General features: G+C 40.2%; 1 pseudogene; it reads right to left on the bottom strand.

Annotated features, from left to right (window-relative positions):
* Positions 1 to 18,682: 18,682 nt before the first annotated feature.
* Positions 18,683 to 18,990, bottom strand: LOC118830676 (annotated as a pseudogene).
* Between the last annotated feature and the right edge of the window lie 1,477 nt (positions 18,991 to 20,467).

Here is a 20,467-nt window from a genome sequence, read left to right as displayed (position 1 = left end):
AGAACCGTGGGGTAGAGCTGAAGAAAAGCAGACTTCTGTTCAGTGTTGGGAAAACTTCCTAACAACATGGACTGTCCCAGAGTGGAATGGACTGCCTTGGGGAGGTAGTGAGCTCCCCGTCTTCTTTTGAGGTCAACTGGAGAAAGTTGGATGAACAGGGTTGTAATGGAGGATGTCAAGGGCTTTCCAAATTAGATTGGAATTAGATGAGATGATCACCAAGGCCTTTTCCAACAGAGATGCGTGATTCTCTAATTTTTATGGACAGTCTCTATATTGAACACATCCGCTCTTACATTACAGCAGTCTGGGTACGTCTTACTCCCCTGCTAGACAATGAACTCCATGAAGACAGACTGTGTCCTTTTTAGCACCCCCAGAAGAAAGCACAGGGCATGACCCCAAAATGTCATTTAATAAAACGAGAGTGATCGCCGTACAGGGGTTGGGGTGGATCCCCGCATTGGCTATAGCTTCTCAGTAGTCCATTAAGGAATATAAAATTGGCCTATTCATTTATGTTCTCAGCCTCACAATCTCTTAGGGGTAAAATTCCTTACTCTTTCATGTGACCTCCCCACCCCAGGGTATTCCACAGATGGCTGGCCATGTGAATGGGGAAATGGTTTTTGTAAGGTTCATGAGTCAGCTTTAGGGAAGTTTCAGGAGTCTCAACAGATGGGCAGAATTGTGTCTGACTCTTCATGACCCCATTTGGGGTTTTTTTGGCAAAGATACTGGAGTGATTTGCCGTTTTCTTCTCCAGCTTGTTTGACGGATGAGGAAACTCAGGCAAACAGGGTGAAGTGACTTGCCCAACATCACACAGCTAGTAAGTGCTTGAGGACAGATTTGAACTCCAGGCCCAGTGTACTATCCCCTATGCCACCTAGCTGCCCTAGAATCCACCCTAAGCTCTGGCAAACTGCAGAGTCAAAGAAGTTTATCTTTGATGTCTCCCAACTCCCACCTCCCTTTTCGTGCCAGTCCATGCTCACAGACTCTCCCCTGGCTGCCCAATCTCTTCCCAGGGGTGGGGAACCTGCGGCCTTTGTTCTGGGAAGTTTGGATTCAGTCAAAGGGCCACACTTGAGGGTCTATTCTAGAGGGCCACACGTGGCCTTGTGGCCTCAGGTTCCCCACCCTTGAGTCCTAGACCAATGCTCAGACCTGGCTCCTCACATTTCGGGGTCCTGAATTTAAAAATAGCTCTCCCAGAGTCTTTGTCCTGAGCCAGGCCTTCAGGCCAATGCAGTGATTTAGACTTTGAAGTAGAATACAACTGTGGACCATAAAATACAATACCAATAAATTTACTCTTAATAAGATTAAAAGGATACATTTCACTCAAAATAGAAGTTGTTATCCTCCACCTTCAGGGCAGCAACACTGAGTCACATCTGACCGGGCAGTGGAGCCAAGCCTCAACAAAGACAAATTCCCAGAGGTAGGGCTTTTTATACCCCCAGTTCTCTGGAGGGCATCTGGAAGGCAGCCACATCTGGAAGGCAGCTTCCTTATTTCCTTTAAGGAAAACCACCCCAACCAAGGTAAAATGGGCCCAGATCCTAGACACCTGCTTTTTACTTTGTCCACACCCTTTGGTGAGGCTCTCTCAATTGCATGTTAAGGCAAAAGCAATTTAATTGAAAGGATTCACTCCAAGGTGTGGACAGGTATTTCCTTCTTAGAGCTCACCTGAAACTTTCTTCACACCTCTCTATTGCAGTCAATATTTGTGTTATGTATTAAGCGTAGTACCAAGTAAATCGAACAATTTTGGGTTTGGAAGGAACTTTAGGGACCAGATAGTCTAACCCATGCCTGAAAACAAACGTTTTCTTTGGCCCATAGTCACAAGAGGTCATCCAGCCACTGGCTGCCTGAAGACTTCCAAATCTATAGGAGGATTAGATGATCAATCACCCTCTTTTCCCTGGTCATTCTCTTCTCTTTAGGTTTTCCTGCTCTCTCTTGGTTCTCCTCCTACCTATCTGACTGCTCCTTCTCAGTCTCTTTTGTTGGATCCTCAACCAGGTCATGCATATTAGGATGTCCCCCAAGGCTCTGCTCTCTATATACAATTTCACTTGGTGATCTCATCAATTCCCATGGATTCAACTACCATATCTATGCTAATGACTCTTAGATTTATCATCCAGTCCTCTCTCCTGAACTCCAAATTTGCATCTCCAAATACTTACCGGACTTATTTATTAATGATATATTAGACTTAACTTATGTAGACCACTCCCCAAACCATTTTGAACTCCCAAAACCTGAGAAGGACCTAAAACACAGATTGGCCAATCAGGAGAGACATTTTGGCCCACTCTGAGCACAACCTACCATAATGCTTTGCATGTTCTGCCATAACAGACATGCTTTGCCTTGCTCTCTGAGTGAACTCAAAATGCCCCTTCTTGTGTCTGTAACTATGAGCCCAGATGAAGCTGATCAGGAGCATTCTTCTGTTTGTGGCTACACAGCCACAAAGGCTGTGTTTGATGTTATATAAAAAATATGAAAAATGGCACAGCCCCTGCCCTCAAGAAGCTTGGAGTCTAATAAGAACATAAGACACGAACTGAACCCTTATTTTTTTTCCTTTATGACATTTTTTAGTTTTTTTCTTTTTTTTAATTTAATTTATTTAATGTATTTAGTTTTCAGAATCAATTTTCACAAGAGTTTGAATTACAAATTTTCTCCCCGTTTCTACCCTCCCGCCCACTCCAAGATGGTGTATATTCTGGTTGCCCCATTCCCCAGTGAGCCTTCCCTTCTGTTACCCCACTTCCCCTACCATCCCCCTTTCCCGTCTTCTCTTGTAGGGCAAGACAAATTTCTAGGCCCCATTGCCTGTGTATCTTATTTCCTAGTTGTATGCAAAAACTTTTTTTTGTTTTTGAACGTCTGTTTTTAAAACTTTGAGTTCCAAATTCTCTCCCCTCTTCCCTCCCCACCCACCCTCCCTAAGAAGGCAAGCAATTCAACATAGGCCACATGTGTATCATTACGTAAATCCCTTCCGCAATACTCATGTTGTGAAAGATTAACTATGTTTTGCTCTTTCCTAACCTATTCCCCTTTATTGAATTTGTTCCCTTGACCCTGTCCCTTTTCGCAAGTGTTTGTTTTTGATTACCTCCTCCCCCTGTCTGCCCTCCCTTCTATCATCCCCCCTTTTTTATCTTCTTCCTCCTTCTTTCCTGTGGGGTAAGATACCCAATTGAGTGTGTATAGTATTCCCTCCTCAGGTCAAATCCGATGTGAGCAAGATTTACTCATTCCTCCTCACCTGCCCCCTCTTCCCTTCCTACAGAACCGCTTTTTCTTGCCACTTTTACGTGAGATAATTTACCCCATTCTATCTCTCCCTTTCTCCCTCTCTCAATATCTTCCTCTCTTATCCCTTATCCCTTAATTTGATTTTATTTTTTTAGATATCATCCCTTCATATTCAACTCACCCTGTGCCCTCTGTGTGTGTGTGTGTATATATATATACATATATATGTATATATATGCACACCTACATATATACATACATTAACACACACATATGTGTATATATATACATACACATATATATACACATATATGCATATTCCTTTCAGCTACTATGATACTGAGGTCTCATGAATCATACACATCATCTTTCCATATAGGAATGTAAACAAAACAGTTCAACTTTAGTAAGTCCCTTATGATTTCTCTTTCTTGTTTACCTTTTCATGCTTCTCTTGATTCTTGTGTTTGAAAGTCAAATTTTCTATTCAGCTCTGGTCTTTTCACTGAGAAAGCTTGAAAGTCCTCTGTTTTCTTGAAAGTCCATATTTTGCCTTGGAACATGATACTCAGTTTTGCTGGGTAGGTGATTCTTGGTTTTAATCCTAGCTCCATTGACCTCCAGAATATCATATTCCAAGCCCTTCAATCTCTTAATGTGGAAGCTGCCAGATCCTGTGTTATCCTGATTATTTTCCCACAATACTCAAATTGTTTCTTTCTGGCTGCTTGTAGTATTTTCTCCTTGACCTGGGAGCTCTGGAATTTGGCAACAATATTCCTAGGAGTTTTCTTTTTGGGATCTTTTTGAGGAGGCGATCGGTGGATTCTTTCAATTTCTATTTTGCCCTGTGGCTCTAGAATATCAGGGCAGTTCTCCTTGATAATTTCTTGAAAGAGGATATCTAGGCTCTTTTTTTGATCATGGCTTTCAGGTAGTCCAATAATTTTTAAATTATCTTTCCTGGATCTATTTTCCAGGTCAGTGGTTTTTCCAAGGAGATATTTCACATTGTCTTCCACTTTTTCATTCCTTTGGTTCTGTTTGATAATATCTTGATTTCTCATCAAGTCACTAGCTTACACTTGCTCCAATCTAATTTTTAAGGTAGTATTTTCTTCAGTGGTCTTTTGGACCTCCTTTTCCATTTGGCTAATTCTGCCTTTCAAGGCATTCTTCTCCTCATTGGCTTTTTGGAGCTTTTTTGCCATTTGACTTAGTCTATTTTTTAAGGTGTTGTTTTCTTCAATATTTTTTTAAGTATATTTTTGGTTGTCCTTTAGCAAGTCATTGACTTGTTTTTCATGGTTTTCTCACATCCTTCTCATTTCTCTTCCCAATTTTTCCTCTACTTCTCTAACTTGCTTTTCCAAATCCTTTTTGAGCTCTTCCATGGCCTGAGACCAGTTCATGTTTTTCTTGGAAGCTTTTGATGTAGGCTCTTTGACTTTGTTGACTTCTTCTGGCTGTATGTTTTGGTCTTCTTTGTCACAAAAGAAAGATTCCAAAGTCTGAGACCGAATCTGAGTGCATTTTCGCTGTCTGGCGATATTCCCAGTCAACTTACTTGACTCTTGAGTTTTTCAGCGTGGTATGACTGCTTGTAGAGTAAAGAGTACTTTGTTCCAAGTTTGAGGGGATGTGCAGTTAATTTCAGAGCTATTTCTATACAGCCAGCTCTGCCACACCAGCACTCCTCCTTCCTCAAGAACTGCCAGCCCATACCTGGTGAAAATCTTAAGCAGGCTCTGCACTCCTGCTCTGATCCACCACTTAATTCCTCCCACCAGGTGGGCCTGGGGCCAGAAGCATCTGCCGCTCTAGTTCTGTAACTGCACCCCCCCTCTCCCCCTCACCCCCGGCAGTGGCCGAACTGCAAACTCTTTTCACTCTGTCCCCTGCAGCTTTTCCCACTAACCTTCTCTGTTGTCTTTGGTGTTTGTGGGTTGAGAAGTCTGCTAACTGCCACAGCTCACTGATTCAGGGCACTAGGGCTTGTTCTGCCTGGCTCCTGGTCTGGTTAGTCCTGACGTGCCAGCTCTGGTCTCTGCTCCCCTCTGCTCCGTGCTTGATAGACCTCATCCAGTGACCATCCAGGCTGTCCTGGGCTGGATCCCTGCTTCCCTCTGCTATTTTGTGGGTTCTGTAGTTCTAGAATTTGTTCAGAGCTGTTTTTTATAGGTTTTTGGAGGGACCTGGCAGGGAGCTCACACAAGTCCCTGCTTTCCAGCCGCCATCTTAGCTCTGCCCCTCCTTTATCGAAATGACTCCTTATGAATGCATATTGAATTGGTGAAATTTCACGTAGCAGTTTTTCTGACAAACTCATGTGAAAATTTGGAGGAAATTGTCCCTGGGGGGTATAGGAAGGTTGGCTGGTTTAAAAACCCACAGGCCTGACTTCTAATCTGGGCTGTAGGATCTTACAGTTGTAACTAATAACACTAGCTAGGACTTTGTCCATGTTCTTAGTCACAGACATAATTAATCTAGACCTTCTTTGTCTATTTAAAAATTAAGGTAGGCATTCAGTATTGTAGATTTATCTCTAAAAACCACTTTGGTTGTGCTCTGCAGGGTTTGATAAATTTTGATCACCAACATTGTTTAAATAGTTTGTTATAGTATTTCTAATCTCTTCCTGAAACCCAGTGATTGCTTAATAGATTGAATTTTGCTTTCATATCCTTTTTTTTAAATTTGTATTACTTATTTCTAGTTTTGTATATCATGGTCTATAAATAGAGTATTATTTTTTTTTAATTGAGCCAGGGTTTTTTTAGGCCCCAGATGTGATCAATGATTATAAGAGTTAAACTTGGGAGCAACTAGGTGGTAAAGTAGATAGAGCACTAGGCTTAGAATCAAGAAGACCTGAGCTCAAATCCTGCCTCAAACATTTACTAGCTGCGTGACCCTGACACTTAACCCCTATTTGCCTCAGTTCCTCAAGTGTAAAATGGTGATGCACTGGAGAAGGAAATGACAAACCACTTCCATGTCTTTGCCTAGAAAATCCCATGGATAAGTCCATGGGGTCATGAAGAGTTGGATGCAGCTGGGGAGGAGAAGAAGAGAGAGAGAGAAAAGAGGGTTATTCAAGCATTTTTTAAACACACAGAAGAAAACTAAAGAGAGTTCATAAGTAAAGGGAGAAGCATGTTGACATGTTGAATTTATCATATACTTTTTTAAAAAATGAGCTGTGTGTAATAGAGGTTCATGTTTTCACGTATAATCCTGTTTTTCTATTCTATTTTGCATATGGAAACATTCTTTTTGATTTTCATTAAATTCACAATAAAATAATAACAACATTAATGACAGTTAAGTTAAGATAATAGATAAGTTAAGCTTCATAAAACACTTTACAAATATGATCTCGTTTTATCTTCAAAGCAATGCTGCATGGTAAATGCTACTATTGTCCCTGTTTTGCCAATGAAATTAATCACCTAAGGCAGGCAGAGATTATTTGATTTGCCCAGGGTCTTAGACTGGATTTGAATACTTTTCCCTGTGCTATCTAGTTGACTAAAAAAGTATATTCCCCACTTTTTTCCAATATAATTCTCTCTAAGAACTAAAGAAGTAAATAGCAAACCACTCCAGTATCTTTGCCAGGAAAACCCCAAATGGGGTCGAAAAGAGTTGGACATGACTGAACAACAAAAATCTATTACATACTGCTCACTAAATAAGTTCATATCGATGGTTTTCTGTTCTTAATTTTTTTTACTAGATTTATCATATTCTAACTATGGAATGCTAAATGCCTCAACTATTATTATTTTTTTGCCAGGCACTCAGGGTTAAGTAATTTGCCCAGCATCACACAACTAGTAAGTATCAGGTATCTGAGGCCAATTTTGAACTCTGGTCTTCCTGACTCCTAGGCTGGTGCACTATCCACTGTGCCACCTAGTGGCCCCTTATTTTTAATCTATTTCTTCTTGTAATGTTGTTAATTTTTCTTTCACAAATCTAACTGTAGAAATGTTTGGTGCATATAAATTAAAGGCTGCTATACCGCTGAAGCTCAGTGTTGGAAGGGAAACCCATGAACTCTCAAAGATTTTGGATAGCGCTAATTTTTAGGACCTTTCTTCTTATACCAATCTTAAATTTGCCTCTTTGAAACTCTTGAACTTTGCCTCTTGTCCTGTTCTCTGGAGCCAGTCAGAATAAACTTATTCCCTCTTCCACATCATAGTCCTCTAGATACTTGAACTCAGCTTTCCCGTCTTTGCTAAATCTTCTTAGTGAAGAAGAAAAACGTACTCTGTGTTTTTGTCACATCAGAAACAAAATTAGTAATTGAATTCTGGTTTTGATAGCTTAGAGAGAGAAATCTTAAAAAAAGAAAAAAAGTAAAATAGACTCTCCCCATGCCTTTGAAAATCTCTCTAATCCAAGCCACTTTTCTACTTGCCATTTATAGCATTCAAGAATAAAGAAAAATTTCCACAGTCAAGATTAAACAAGGATACAAGGTTAGATTTTTTTTTATTTCCTTAAACTGAACAATAGTAACTTCAGTGCACCCTGGAGAATCACTTCCCTAAAAGCATTCAATCCCTTTTTAGCTGCTTCCTCTAAGGACTTCCCTTTCAATTTGGTCAAAGGTGAACTCAAGAGATGATTCTCCTAACTGAACTAATTTTTTTTTAAAAGACGTTCCTTCTTAGTCTGATTATTACCCTAATCAGTTTCAATGAGGATTCCTTCCTAAGATGATTGTGCCTCTTCCTTTAAGAACCTGGGTCTTGAGGAAATCATATTGTGATCACCACTTCCCTTTTTCAGTATTCAGTAATCATCCTTTTAATAATGCATTCTAGAATGCTCAAGAAATCAAAGTCAAGCTCATTGGTCTATATTTTTCAGTCATCATTCTCTCCCCAACCTCTCCCTCTTACTTTTTTTTAAAACTTTTTAGAAAATTGAGACATTTGCATATCTCCAGTTTTGCCAGATCTTGACCTTCCTCCATTCTTTCAAATACTCCTGATGCTGGCCCAGCAATCACATTCACTAACCCTCAGAGTAGAGATGCAGTTCATTTGAATCTTTTATCTTGAACTCATTAAGAGTAACTAGGTGCTTCCCTACCTATCTTGGTTTATAAGTCCTTATTAAGTATTCCATTCTAACTGTTCCAATACAAAGATGATTCTTGCCAAAGAAAACAGAAGCAAAATGAAATTTGAACATATCAAGTAATTAATTCAGAGCATTCAGCTTCATTGAGGCTTTTTTATTTCTTGCACAAGTGAAGATACAATTGCATACAAATTCTTCCTAGCTGCCTTAGCCAAACTTGTCATCCATGATGAGTATAATGAACCAATTTAACATAGTTGGAGAAAATCCAGTGTGGGTGGTACAAAGTCAAGGAGGGACAAACTTAGGAGATTGATATATGTGTATAGCACTGGGGGAACCAGTGAAATAGTAGTCCTGTGGGAGGTGGGTTCCTAAAAATATATGAACGGATAATTGACTACAAATTGAGGCATACTTTTAATTGTTTTGCCTAGAAGCAGCAAAACTCTGATGGGAAAGAAATTTTTTCCATAATAATTCATGGGCAACAATGTGTAGTCTACCCCATAGTCCTTTGCTGTAACATCAAACTCCAGAAGAACAACAAAAAGACAAGTGCAGAGCTCTGATTCCACAAATAATTTTGCCTCCTCTCCATCACAAGTAGATAATTATTGTCCCCTCCATGCTAAGCCATCCTCCTCTTTTCCCTAATATATCCATTTTAAAACCATTTTTGTTTTCCTTAGCTGTCATCACTCCAAGCTCATGCTAAGCTTTAGCAGTCCTGCAACTATTCTTACAACACAAAGCTATGATTTTGCTTTCATCTTCTGCTTATGTCTTTTAGAAATCTAAGTTAAGCTCTTTCAGAGGGGCAGAGCCAAGATGGCAGCTGGAAAGCACGAATTAGCGTGAGCTCCCCACTGAGCCCCTCCAAAAACCTATAAAAAAATGACTCTGAACAAATTCTAGAACTGCAGAACCCAGAAAATAGCGGAGAGAAGCAGGGCTCCAGCCCAGGACAGCCTGGATGGTCTCTGGGTGAGGTCTATCCCGCACAGAGCTGGGAGCAGAGGGGAGCAGAGGGAAGCCGAGCGGAGCAGAGCCCAGCGTGAGTGGCGCAGACCAACCAGACCAAGAGCCGGGCAGAGCGTGCCCTAGTGCCCTGAATCAGTGAGCTGCAGCAGTTACCAGACTTCTACCCCGGGGGTAGTGGAAGTGTGGCAGCTACAGAACTACAGCTGGAGTTACTTCCTGCCCCAGGTGCACCCGGTGGGAGGAATTAAGTGGCGGATTAGAGCAGGAGTGCACAACCTGCTGAAGATCTAAGCCCAGTCCGGGTTGGGATTCTTGGGGAAGGAGGAGTGCTGGTGTGGCAGAGCTGGCGCATTACCCAGGCATGGAACATAGTTCTCTTAACTCTACAAGCAGTCATACCACGCTGAAAAACTCAAGTGTCAAGTTAGTTGGCTGGGAATATGGCCAGGCAGCGAAAACGCACCCAGATTCAGTCTCCTCAAATCACCACCTATCACCTCCTCAAATAGATCCCAAAAAGAAATCTCCTAGGAATATTGCTGCCAAATTCCAGAGCTCCCAGATCAAGGAGAAAATACTGCAAGCAGCCAGAAAGAAACAATTTGAGTATTGTGGAAACACAATCAGAATAACCAAAGATCTGGCAGCTTCTACATTAAGAGATCAAAGGGCTTGGAATACAATATTCCGGAGGTCAATGGAGCTAGGATTAAAACCAAGAATCACCTACCCAGCAAAACTGAGTATCATGCTCCAGGGCAAAATATGGATTTTTAATAAAATAGAGGGCTTTCAAGTTTTCTCAGTGAAAAGACCAGAGCTGAATGGAAAATTTGACTTTCAAACACAAGAATCAAGAGAAGCATGAAAAGGTAATCAAGAAAAAGAACAAGAAAAAGAAATTGCAAGGGACTTACTAAAGTTGAACTGTTTTGTTTACATCCCTACATGGAAAGATGACGTGTATGATTCATGAGACCTCAGTGTTGGGGTAGCTGAAGGGAATATGCATATATACATATATGTATACATATATATCTTTATGTATATGTATGTGAGTGTGTATGTATGTATATACGTATGTGTATATACATATAGAGAGAGAGAGTGGGCACAGGGTGAGTTGAAGATGAAAGGAAGACATCTAAAAGAAATAAAATCAAATTAAGGGATGAGAGAGGAATATATTGAGAGAGGGAGAAAGGGAGAGATAGAATGAGGTAAATTATCTCGCATAAAAGTGGCAAGAAAAAGCAGTTCTGTAGGAAGAGAAGAGAAGGCAGGTGAGGGGGAATGAGTGAATCTTGCTCTCATCAGATTTGACCTGAGGAGGGAATACCATACATAGTCATTTGGGTATCTTACCCCACAGTAAAAAAGGAGGAAGAAGATAAAAAAGGGGGTATGATAGAAGGGAGGGCAGATGGGGGTGGAGGTAATCAAAAACAAACACTTTCAAAAGGGGACAGGGCCAAGGGAGAAAATTCAATAAAGGATAGGTTAGGAAGGAGCAAAATATAGTTAGTCTTTCACAACATGAGTATTATGGAAGGGTTATACATAATGATAATGATGTGGCCTATGTTGAATTGCTTGACTTCTTAGGGAGGGTGGGTGGGAAGGAAAGAGGGGAGAAAATTTGGAACTCAAAGTTTTAAAAACAGATGTTCAAAAACAAAAAAAAGTTTTTTTCATGCAACTAGAAAGTGAGATACACAGGCAATGGGGCATAGAAATTTATCTTGCCCTTCAAGAAAGGAAGGGAAAAGGGGATGGGAGGGGAGTGGGGTGACAGAAGGGAGGGCTGACTGGGGAACAGGGCAACCAGAATATATGCCATCTTGGAGTGGGGGAGAGGGTAGAAATGGGGAGAAAATTTGTAATTCAAACTCTTGTGAAAATCAATACTGAAAACTAAATAAAAAAAAAATTAAAAAAAAAAAACCAACAACCAGCTCAAAAAAAAAAGTGAATAAACCTGAAAAATCACCAATAGATACAGAACAAAAAAAAAATCTAAGTTAAACCGCCGATAATATCAGACTTTGGTTAGTTTGGGGGAAGTAATTTCTTTTTCATTTAAAAAATTCTTTGTTATTAAAGATAACTCTCTGGGAGGGGTTAGAAGGAGGGCTATATTGGGAGATGCAGATAATATAAAAATGAAAGATTTCAATAAAATTTGTTATAAAAAATAAAATCTAAGTTCAGTGAATTCCTTGTGCATGTACCTTGTTCTCTTTGGACAACTGTTGTCCTTCTTCTCTATTTCATTCTTGAAAGTTTCCCACTGGGGCAGACTTGTCCCAATAAAGTTATAGTCCATGGGATCTTACCTATCCTTTCTCTGAACCCTTTGAAATATGCTCACTCAAAATCTAGGATGCATATAAGATCATGCCCAGCTTTCTTTGTGTCTCACAAATTCTAAAATGGAGTGGCCACTTTTCCTGAAGGTTCTCAATGTTCCTACCAACTGGTTTCTCCTCATTGGTGAGACTCAGGTCCAGAAATAGCAGTTCTCTCTCTTGTTTCATCTATTTTTTGATGGATGAAGTTACTAGGGTTTTTTATTTTTATTTTTTTGGCATGGCAGTTTTTATATCCACAACCCAGAATAACCATGCGCAAATCCAGGGATGCAGGGCTCTATTTACAAAAAAGGTTGTGCTGAACTGAATACAAGTGCTAGGGAGCAGAAGAAACAGATATATGAATGAACAGAGGTCTATTCTAGCCCTGGCTTTCCCATGAAGACTAAACTTGTTTGTAGTGTAGCAGTTACTCAGCAATGTCCACTATTTTTTTTTTCTTTTTGAACAGTATTTTATTTTTTTCCAATTACATGTAAAGACAATTTTTAACATTCATTTTTTAAAAATTTTGAATTCTAAATTTTCTCCCTCCCTCCCTCATCTCCACCCTCCCTAAGATAGTAAGCAATTTGATATTCGCTATATATATATATATATGCAATCATATAAAATATATTTCCATATTAATCATGTTATAAAAAAAGGGCCAAAAGGAAAAAAACATGAAAAAATAAAAAAAGTAAAAATAACATGTTTTGCTCTGCCTTCAGACTCCATCAGTTCTTTCTCTGGATGCGGTCATTTTACATTATGAGTCCTTTGGAGCTGTCTTGGATAACTGTATTGCTGAGAATAGCTAAGTCATTCATAGATGATTATCATGTAATGTTACTGATACTGTGTACAAAGTTCTCCTGGTTCTGCTCACTTCACTTTGCATCAGTTCATATAAGTCTTTCCAGGTTCTTCTGAAATCTATCTGCTCATTATTTCTTATAGCACAATAATATTCCATTACATTCACATACCACAACTTGTTCAGCCATTTCCCAATTGATGGGCATCCCCTCAATTTCCAGTTCTTGGCCACCACAAAAACAGCTTCTATAAATTTTTTTGTACATATAGTTCCTTTTCCTTTTAGCAATGTCTATTATTGCCCAATCTAACTGTGCCCAGAAATCTGGGCCATGTCAGGAAAAATACCTACAGCTAGATTAGTCACCCTACCCATAATGCCAGTGGGTGCCTGTTTTGAGGAAGTAGGGAATCCTCTTCAGTCTCTCCCTCCCCCCCCACTCCCCTCCCTCCTCGCTCTGCCCTGTCCAGGCATGCTTCCTCTTAGCTGCTATTCACTGGCTCAGGGCCCTTGAGGATTTACCCTAGTATGGCCTCTAGGTTGGTGAAATTTGGATAATCTGAGCTTTCAAAGGAAGTCATAACCAAGAAGGGTTACCCAGATTCCATCTTCCATTCCTGCAATGCTTGTCCTGTTTTGAAAGAGAAAGGGTGGTCTTTAGGCTTTTAGATAACTTTTCTTGAATTTGGTAATATCTTGAGAAGCCTGAATCCTAAATAATTAGTGCTCCTCTACTGCTCCCTGAACTCCATCCCTGCCACAACCACAAATCCATTCTTTCTAGAAAACTCAGAAAGGCAGGCTGAAGGACTGAGCTGAATAGCCCCAGTTTCAACAGGCCAGGGTCCTTCCTACCCAGAGCCAGCAGCAACTGTTGATTCTTGGGGTCTTGAGGGCCTTGGAATGTCACTGAACTAAAAATTCTACCAACTCATACTAGCAAACTCCAGTCTCAGCTCAGGCCTTGGGCTAGGCTGGAAGGTTAGGCTTGCCTGAGCAGGAACTCACTGTATCTCTAAAACACCTGGATATCTCTGATCCAGGAGATGCTCTGATTCCAAAGCTGTCTGAGCTGCCCTGAAGGATGGAGTAAATTAGATGGAGCCAGGAATCCCAGTGAGAATTTAATGTAAAAATACACCAATTCTGCGTAACAAACTCTCAAAAGATCATAATGGACTTCCTTCTCTCTCCTGCCATGACCTGGAAACTCTTCTATCTAAGACTACCTGATCATATTCCTGCTTGTATCTTTTCATTACACTTCCTTGGTCTAGTTTGAAAGGTATCATTCCTAACCCCATTGTGGTATATAGACAGACTGCCTTAGCTTGGAGGTAACAACTGGTCAGAGGACTGCCCTAATATCCTTCCCTTGTTGCCCTGTATCCCAGTCTGTGTCCATCCTGTGTCTGCACATGTGTGGACTTTTCTTAAACATATCAAATAAATTGGCCTATTAATTTAAGTACAGACTGGTTTATCTAATTCTTCTGCAAATACCTTCTTAGTCCCAGCAATGAATCCAAATTGTAAGCCAATAAGTATTAGTTATTCTGTTTCGGAAAGAGAGCAAGCTCTAACAAATGTCCAGATAACTGAAATCTTCCATCATCACTATATCATGCCTCTGTGACATGTCTCCTGAACACTTCATCTATTTCTTCTTTCTGCCCAAGTGGTGTGTAGTATATTCCTATTACAATACAGTTTCTGCTTCTTCCTTTGTTGATCTTCTACCCCTTGTTCCCTACCTTGTTCTACCACATCCTCCTCCTGGCTTCCCTTTTCCATTCCTTGGATTGTTTCATATGAGCATACCTCCTTAGTGTGTAATGCTACTCTGATCCCACTTTTGGTTATCTTTATCATTTTGGTTAAAATATTCTCTCTGAGAGCCATCTTCCAAACACATTTCCCTTCCCACCAAGTCTTGGGGATACAAATAAACACAACCATATTTCATGTACTCTCTGTGTGTTTCCCACTCTGTGATTGTGAAGATGTCTGCTGTAGAAAATCTGAAAAAAAAAATCTTCCCATTTTGTATTTTCAAGGGTACCCGTGAGACACATGAAGATCATTCCCGTAAAAATGTTGTAGAGATGAGAAAATAGGTGTGTGAGTACCAAACCACTAACTATTATTGTCTGTCATCTTTTTTTTCTTTTTTAGTAACATCTGTGATCTTTTTCAATTGCATGATAAATTTCCCTCTTTCAGATATCTTGAAAATCTTTGCCTGCAGCAAATATTTCTTCTGTGAGCATTTCATCAGGTTTTCCATGTTCTTAAGTGTCATTTCTGCTTTTTCAAATAACATAGAAGATAATGACATATAAAAGATCAAATAGAATGTTTCTGATGTCATCAGTGAAAAGAATAGGTCATAATAGAAATACTGGTACATCTAATCTCTTTTCTGTCTATTTGTTGCCCTCCTGCCAATTTCATGTATAAATGCTCTTACTATCATCTGGCTTAATTGTATCTTCCCCAACTTTCTGCAGACTTCTTTCCCCCTCCACTGGTTTTTGTTTTTGTTTTTTGCTGGTATAACAGGGGACCAGGCAAGCCCAGTCCTTATGAGTGTGCACGGCTGACGCAATCCCCACACAGTCTTTGGAGCATGTGTCGGCATTCTATAACTGGTTACTGTCCACTAACAATGTGGTGAAGAGACAGACTTTTAGTTGGCCGCTAAGATGGAAATGGAGTGCTTTCAGAAAGCACCAGCCAGCCAAAACAAGTCTCTCATTCTCTCCTGCCTCATGTGAGAGAGGGATGCTATAAGCCTCTGGAACTGAAGAAGCCTTGGGACCTCCCTACCCAAACTGACACCTGGCCAACGAATATGGGCCTCTGTTCGCTTTTGAATTTGTTTTTTCTTGCTTTTAGGTAAAGGAGTATTTATGACAGCTTCCAAAGGTTGGAATAGTGAGTGTCAGAAGTCCAGGAGTATTTGCAGGAATCTGAACATGGGGAAGCCTCGGAGGAGTGATGTACTTTACCCAGACTGGCTGTAGCAGAAACACAGACTCATCCATCAACTATGCTGCTGTATTTGGAAGTGAACTGGGTGGGACAGATGCTTTGTAGAAACTGTTTGAAGTTTGAGCCCACTCTTCTTAGGGACTAAGGTAATATTAGGAAGAATGTTCAGAGGGATGTTTGATAACTCCTGTTCTTGCTCATCTTTTCAGGAAATATCCCTTTGTAAAACATCATTGATGTTCATTGCTTAAATGATACTGGAAATAATAGGAATTTGATATAACTGCCAGGACTCTTGTGGTGCCACAACGTTGGCTTAATCCTATCTGGTGTTTTTCAGGCCTGATATAATGAATTATAAAAAGGATTGACTTCAGGGCAGGAAGGGGGGGGGGTCAGAATTGTTTTCCAGAATTTCAATTGTCCATGGGGTGCTTCTTTTGGTTCCTCATTTTTGAAAGGGAAGTTGTGTTTCATTTCCTTTTCAGTCTGATATTATGTGTTTCCAAACTTCAGATAATAATTTTAATTGGACTTTTTTGTGGTTCACAACTGCCATTTATTTATTTTTTCCAAAGGTCAGGCATAATTTTTAATGCTGAAAAACACAAATGATTAACTATAACGGAAACATTCAATATAATTGTTTCTTCCAATGATTTGGAATATGTGTATACATACGACGTCTCAGATACATGTAAAATGAAATTTCTGGAAACATAATAGGCTATCATTTCCAGATCTCTCTCAGTGGAGATTTGAAACAGGATAGAAGAAATTTCCTAAACTATTCTTTTCTTCACACTTTAATGTGCATTTATTTTATGTGTATTTAATGTGTTATTTTAAACATTCGTTTTAGATTTCGAGTTCCAAATTCTCTCCCTCCCTCCTGCTCCCTTCCCCACTTACTGAGAGAGTAAACAATATGATGTCAATTATATGTGCAAATATGTACAAAACATATTTCCACATTAGCTGTGTTTCAAAAAAAAGCAAGAAAAATATAGAAAGTGAGAAAATTATACTTCAATTTGCACTCAGTTCATCAGTTCTCCCTCTGGAGGCGGATGGCATTTTTTCATCTTGAGTCCTTTGGAATTGTGTTGGATCATTGTATTTACCAGAGTAGCCAAGTTTTTCACAGTTGGTCGTCACAACAACATTGCTGTTACTATGCACAATAATCTCCTGGTTCTTCTCACTTCACTTCGCATCAGTTCATACAGATCTTGCCATTTTTCTGAAACCACTCCCCCTTGCCATTTCTTATAGCACTCCATCACAATCATATGCTGCAATTTGTTCGGACATTTCCCAATTTTCCTGTACTATTCTTATAGCAAAGGGCGTGATTGTGCTAGATCTAATCTACCACCAATTGTTGTCCCAAGTGGCATAAAGCTCTCCCCTTCCTATTTGAAATGTTTATTTCCGAACAGAGCTCAGAGGAGATGCCAAGTCTTTAGGCAAATGTTCCATAGGAATATCAAATGACCATGTGATAATGAGAAAACGCATGTTTTTCAGAGGCAGAAAATGTTCCCATTAATACTTCTGACATTAAGAAACAGTATCGATGATACACTGCCATAGGAAACTGGCTTGTTGTTAATCTGGAGCGAAGAAAATCCTAAGTTTTCTTGAAAATATAAAATGAAGTGAACTGTGTGCATTCTTTCTTGAGAAGAGGATTGAGAGACATTGATGAAGGAAGGGCTACAAGTATTTCTACCAATAGGCAGGTGTGAATTTAATCATTTTATATGAGAATGATTGGTGTTGTAGGCAGGCCTTTCATTGCTCACCTGCAGTAATAAATAGCTTCAAAACAGACTGCTAGTATCCAACTAACAAAGCCATACTTTCCCCATAAAACTGTATTGTTTGAGACAATTTTTTTCATATGCAAATAAACAGGATGCATCTATTTTCCGATAGGGAAATAGCATAGTAATCATTCCAGCAGCGGCCTTAAAAATGTCAACTGGCAAGAAGCATACTCAAAATTACTCAGAATGACATCATACACTTGAACATTAGTAGGAGTAATTATGTAATTAAGACAAAGGGGAGTCTGACCACAGTTGTGAGGTCTGCAAACATAGTGGTCCTACTAAAAGGAATGTGTTTACCTTTTCTTGACAAAGGGATTAATCTCTCTTCGGAAGAAAACTGGATCTCTTTGTGAACTTGGTGGATTTTTACCTATTATTCCCCTCTGCTTACATTTCTAACTGTTAACCATATGTCTTCCCCTCCCCCTTTCCAGCCCCCTCTGCAATGTTCCCCACCACCACAATATGGGTCCAGCCAAATCCTAAGCCAATGAGATGATTCTCGAAATGCCTAAGTTTTCCTATTTCGCAAGCCAGGACTTTCTCTGATGCAGCAAACTCCCCAGCCTTGTGACTCTAAGCAAGATGCCTCATGTTGAATAAGCCTTCTTGGATTCTCGTTCTCCAACAACAAGACTCTTAAAGTAACTGTTCTGGTTATTCATTGAAAGAACAGTACGAAATTTTAACGGACTTCCCTATTTTGCTCTGGACTACAAGGTTAGACCCTAGTGTCTGATAAAAACAAGATTATAAAATGACCCATTTTTTCCTTTTATCTTGCCTTTCCAAAAATTTGTTTACAACTATCTGTAAATATCATACTTAACTTTATTGTACAAACCAAAGACAACTTTAGAACTACTAAAACTCACTTTTAAAAACATCATCGTATTCCCTAAACCAGGGGTGGGGAACCCGCGCAAGTGCCCTCCTGTGCTTGAGGACCTAGAAGACCACATGTGGCCTCGAAGCCACAGGTTCGCTACCCCTTGCACCCTGTACAAAACTGCAGATGGGTCTCAATTGAGGAAGAATCCTAGATCAGGGGGGAAATGAGACTCAAGTGTTCTTTGAGTTTAGGTGAACAAGATACATGAGTATCTGATCTATTTGCAGGCAATAAACAAAGAAATTTAAGGCAAAGGAAGCTACTGATTTGCTTTGTCTTAAATTTCTCTACAGAGCCAGAGGTAGAAAAAAAAATGGATGACCTCTTATTGCTTGTCGAACCTCAGAGAAATCATGCGCTCTTCTCCAAGAACAAGACTAATAGGATCGGGGCAGGACCTTCACTGTCAGGGCTGTTGGATGTCCAGTGTTGTCCTGTGGGAAGGATGTTTTTCCGTGGAGAGGTATGTTTTTTGTTGAGCCACCTGAGCTGCAGCAGAGGGGAAGTCTTTGTCACCCTTTGCAATAATACCAAAGATGTACACAGTTGGTTTAGTTGGGGTGGCACTTTCCCATTCTTGTTCATCTTTATCTCTCTCTTCTTTGGGATCTCCACCATGAGGGTGCTTCTGCATATGATTCTCGTTCCACCAGCTTTTATCTGAGGAGGGTGTACGGCCCTGGTCTTTACTTTCTTGTCAGTAGACGAAGACATTGTGGACGCTGATTTGCTCTCTCGTTTTTTGTCTCAGTTCAAGGGACCTAGAAGCTGGTGACCAGATTCGATAAGAGAGCCCAAGCACATTTTTGAGTTGCAACAGCTAGAGTAGCCATTGGCTGGTCAGGGAGACACACTCCCCTGCCCTCCATAACTGCCATAATAAAACCTGATGAACTAGACCAAATTTGGACTTAGCCCATAATACTGGTGTGCTAATAACTGGCAGCTGACATGGGGAAGATCACACTGGATTGGAGAATTAAGCCAATAGCTTTAGAGAAGCATGCCTCCAGGCATATCCCTAGAACTATCAGGGAGAGACTTATCCTATATTCAACGAGTATATGAGAGTAGGAGCTGGGATGAAGAACTCCAGAGCTTATAAAGCCTGCACTGTTTTGCGAGCCTGATAACTACTTATTTCTTGGTTTTCTTGCTGTTAAACTATTGTCAATTTTACTTCATCATGTCCAAGGCCTTCCAACTTTTTCTGGAAGGAGCTATTCTTGCCATACATGGGTGATGTTTCTACACACTCTGTAAGACTTTGGCTTCTTTCACTTCTCAGTCCTGAACCAGTCTCTTCAGCATCTTTTTTATCATCTTCCCTGGGCCTGCTTTTCCACATTGAAGCCATCAAAAGATGAATAGAGTTTGCTATTGGGTTATACAAGACCAGAGTCAACATGCCAAGTCCAGATATTATATAGATTATATATGTGTATATATATACATATATATGTTATATATTACATAGAAGAAGAACAAAGATGATATAGTGCCAGAGTGTATAGTGGGGGGCACACAATTCAAACATCATTCCTAAAGAAAAAGCTCTCAGCGCAGTCTCTTTCCTGCTCCAACACACCCCAGATGAGGTGGTATAGGGCCATCTTTTGTCTTAGAAGAACAGCATGATTGTGGGCAAACACCACAACCTGGCCCAGAGGTTCCATATAACTAGGAACTTGCTGCCCCTACTCTAAGAGAAATCCGAGTGCACAAGTATCCTCTGCTCCCTGGTGAAAAAGAACCTCCACCTTCTCTAATCCACCTGGACCTCCAAAGTCAAATACTATATGGGAGTAGGCCAGAGCCTAGGAATGTGACCTCAAATCTCATAGAGAATACAAACTACCTTGAGTAAATGCAAACAGCAAAAGAAGATCCAACTATCCCATAGGAACACTTGCATATGACCCTGGGACATCCCTGGAACTCTGCCATCTTTGTTCTGCTTCTATATTATAGACCTGGCCTAGGGTTGGTGCAAGGATCCATTACACCATTCTATCTTCCTGCTGCCAAGGACTGGGTCTCATGAGTAAATTCCCTTAAACAACCGAATTAACCTAGCAAATCCTAATAAACCTATTATACAACCAAGCTAGCGCGGGCCCCTCTTTGTTCAGTATCTCAAGTATTCTCTCAGATGGTCTGCATCCCTAAAATTGGCATATCAGGGCAGAAC

The sequence above is a fragment of the Trichosurus vulpecula genome, chromosome 9, assembly GCF_011100635.1.
Source record: "Trichosurus vulpecula isolate mTriVul1 chromosome 9, mTriVul1.pri, whole genome shotgun sequence".
Taxonomy (NCBI): Eukaryota; Metazoa; Chordata; class Mammalia; order Diprotodontia; family Phalangeridae; genus Trichosurus; species Trichosurus vulpecula.
This window is presented reverse-complemented; position numbering and strand designations above follow the sequence as displayed.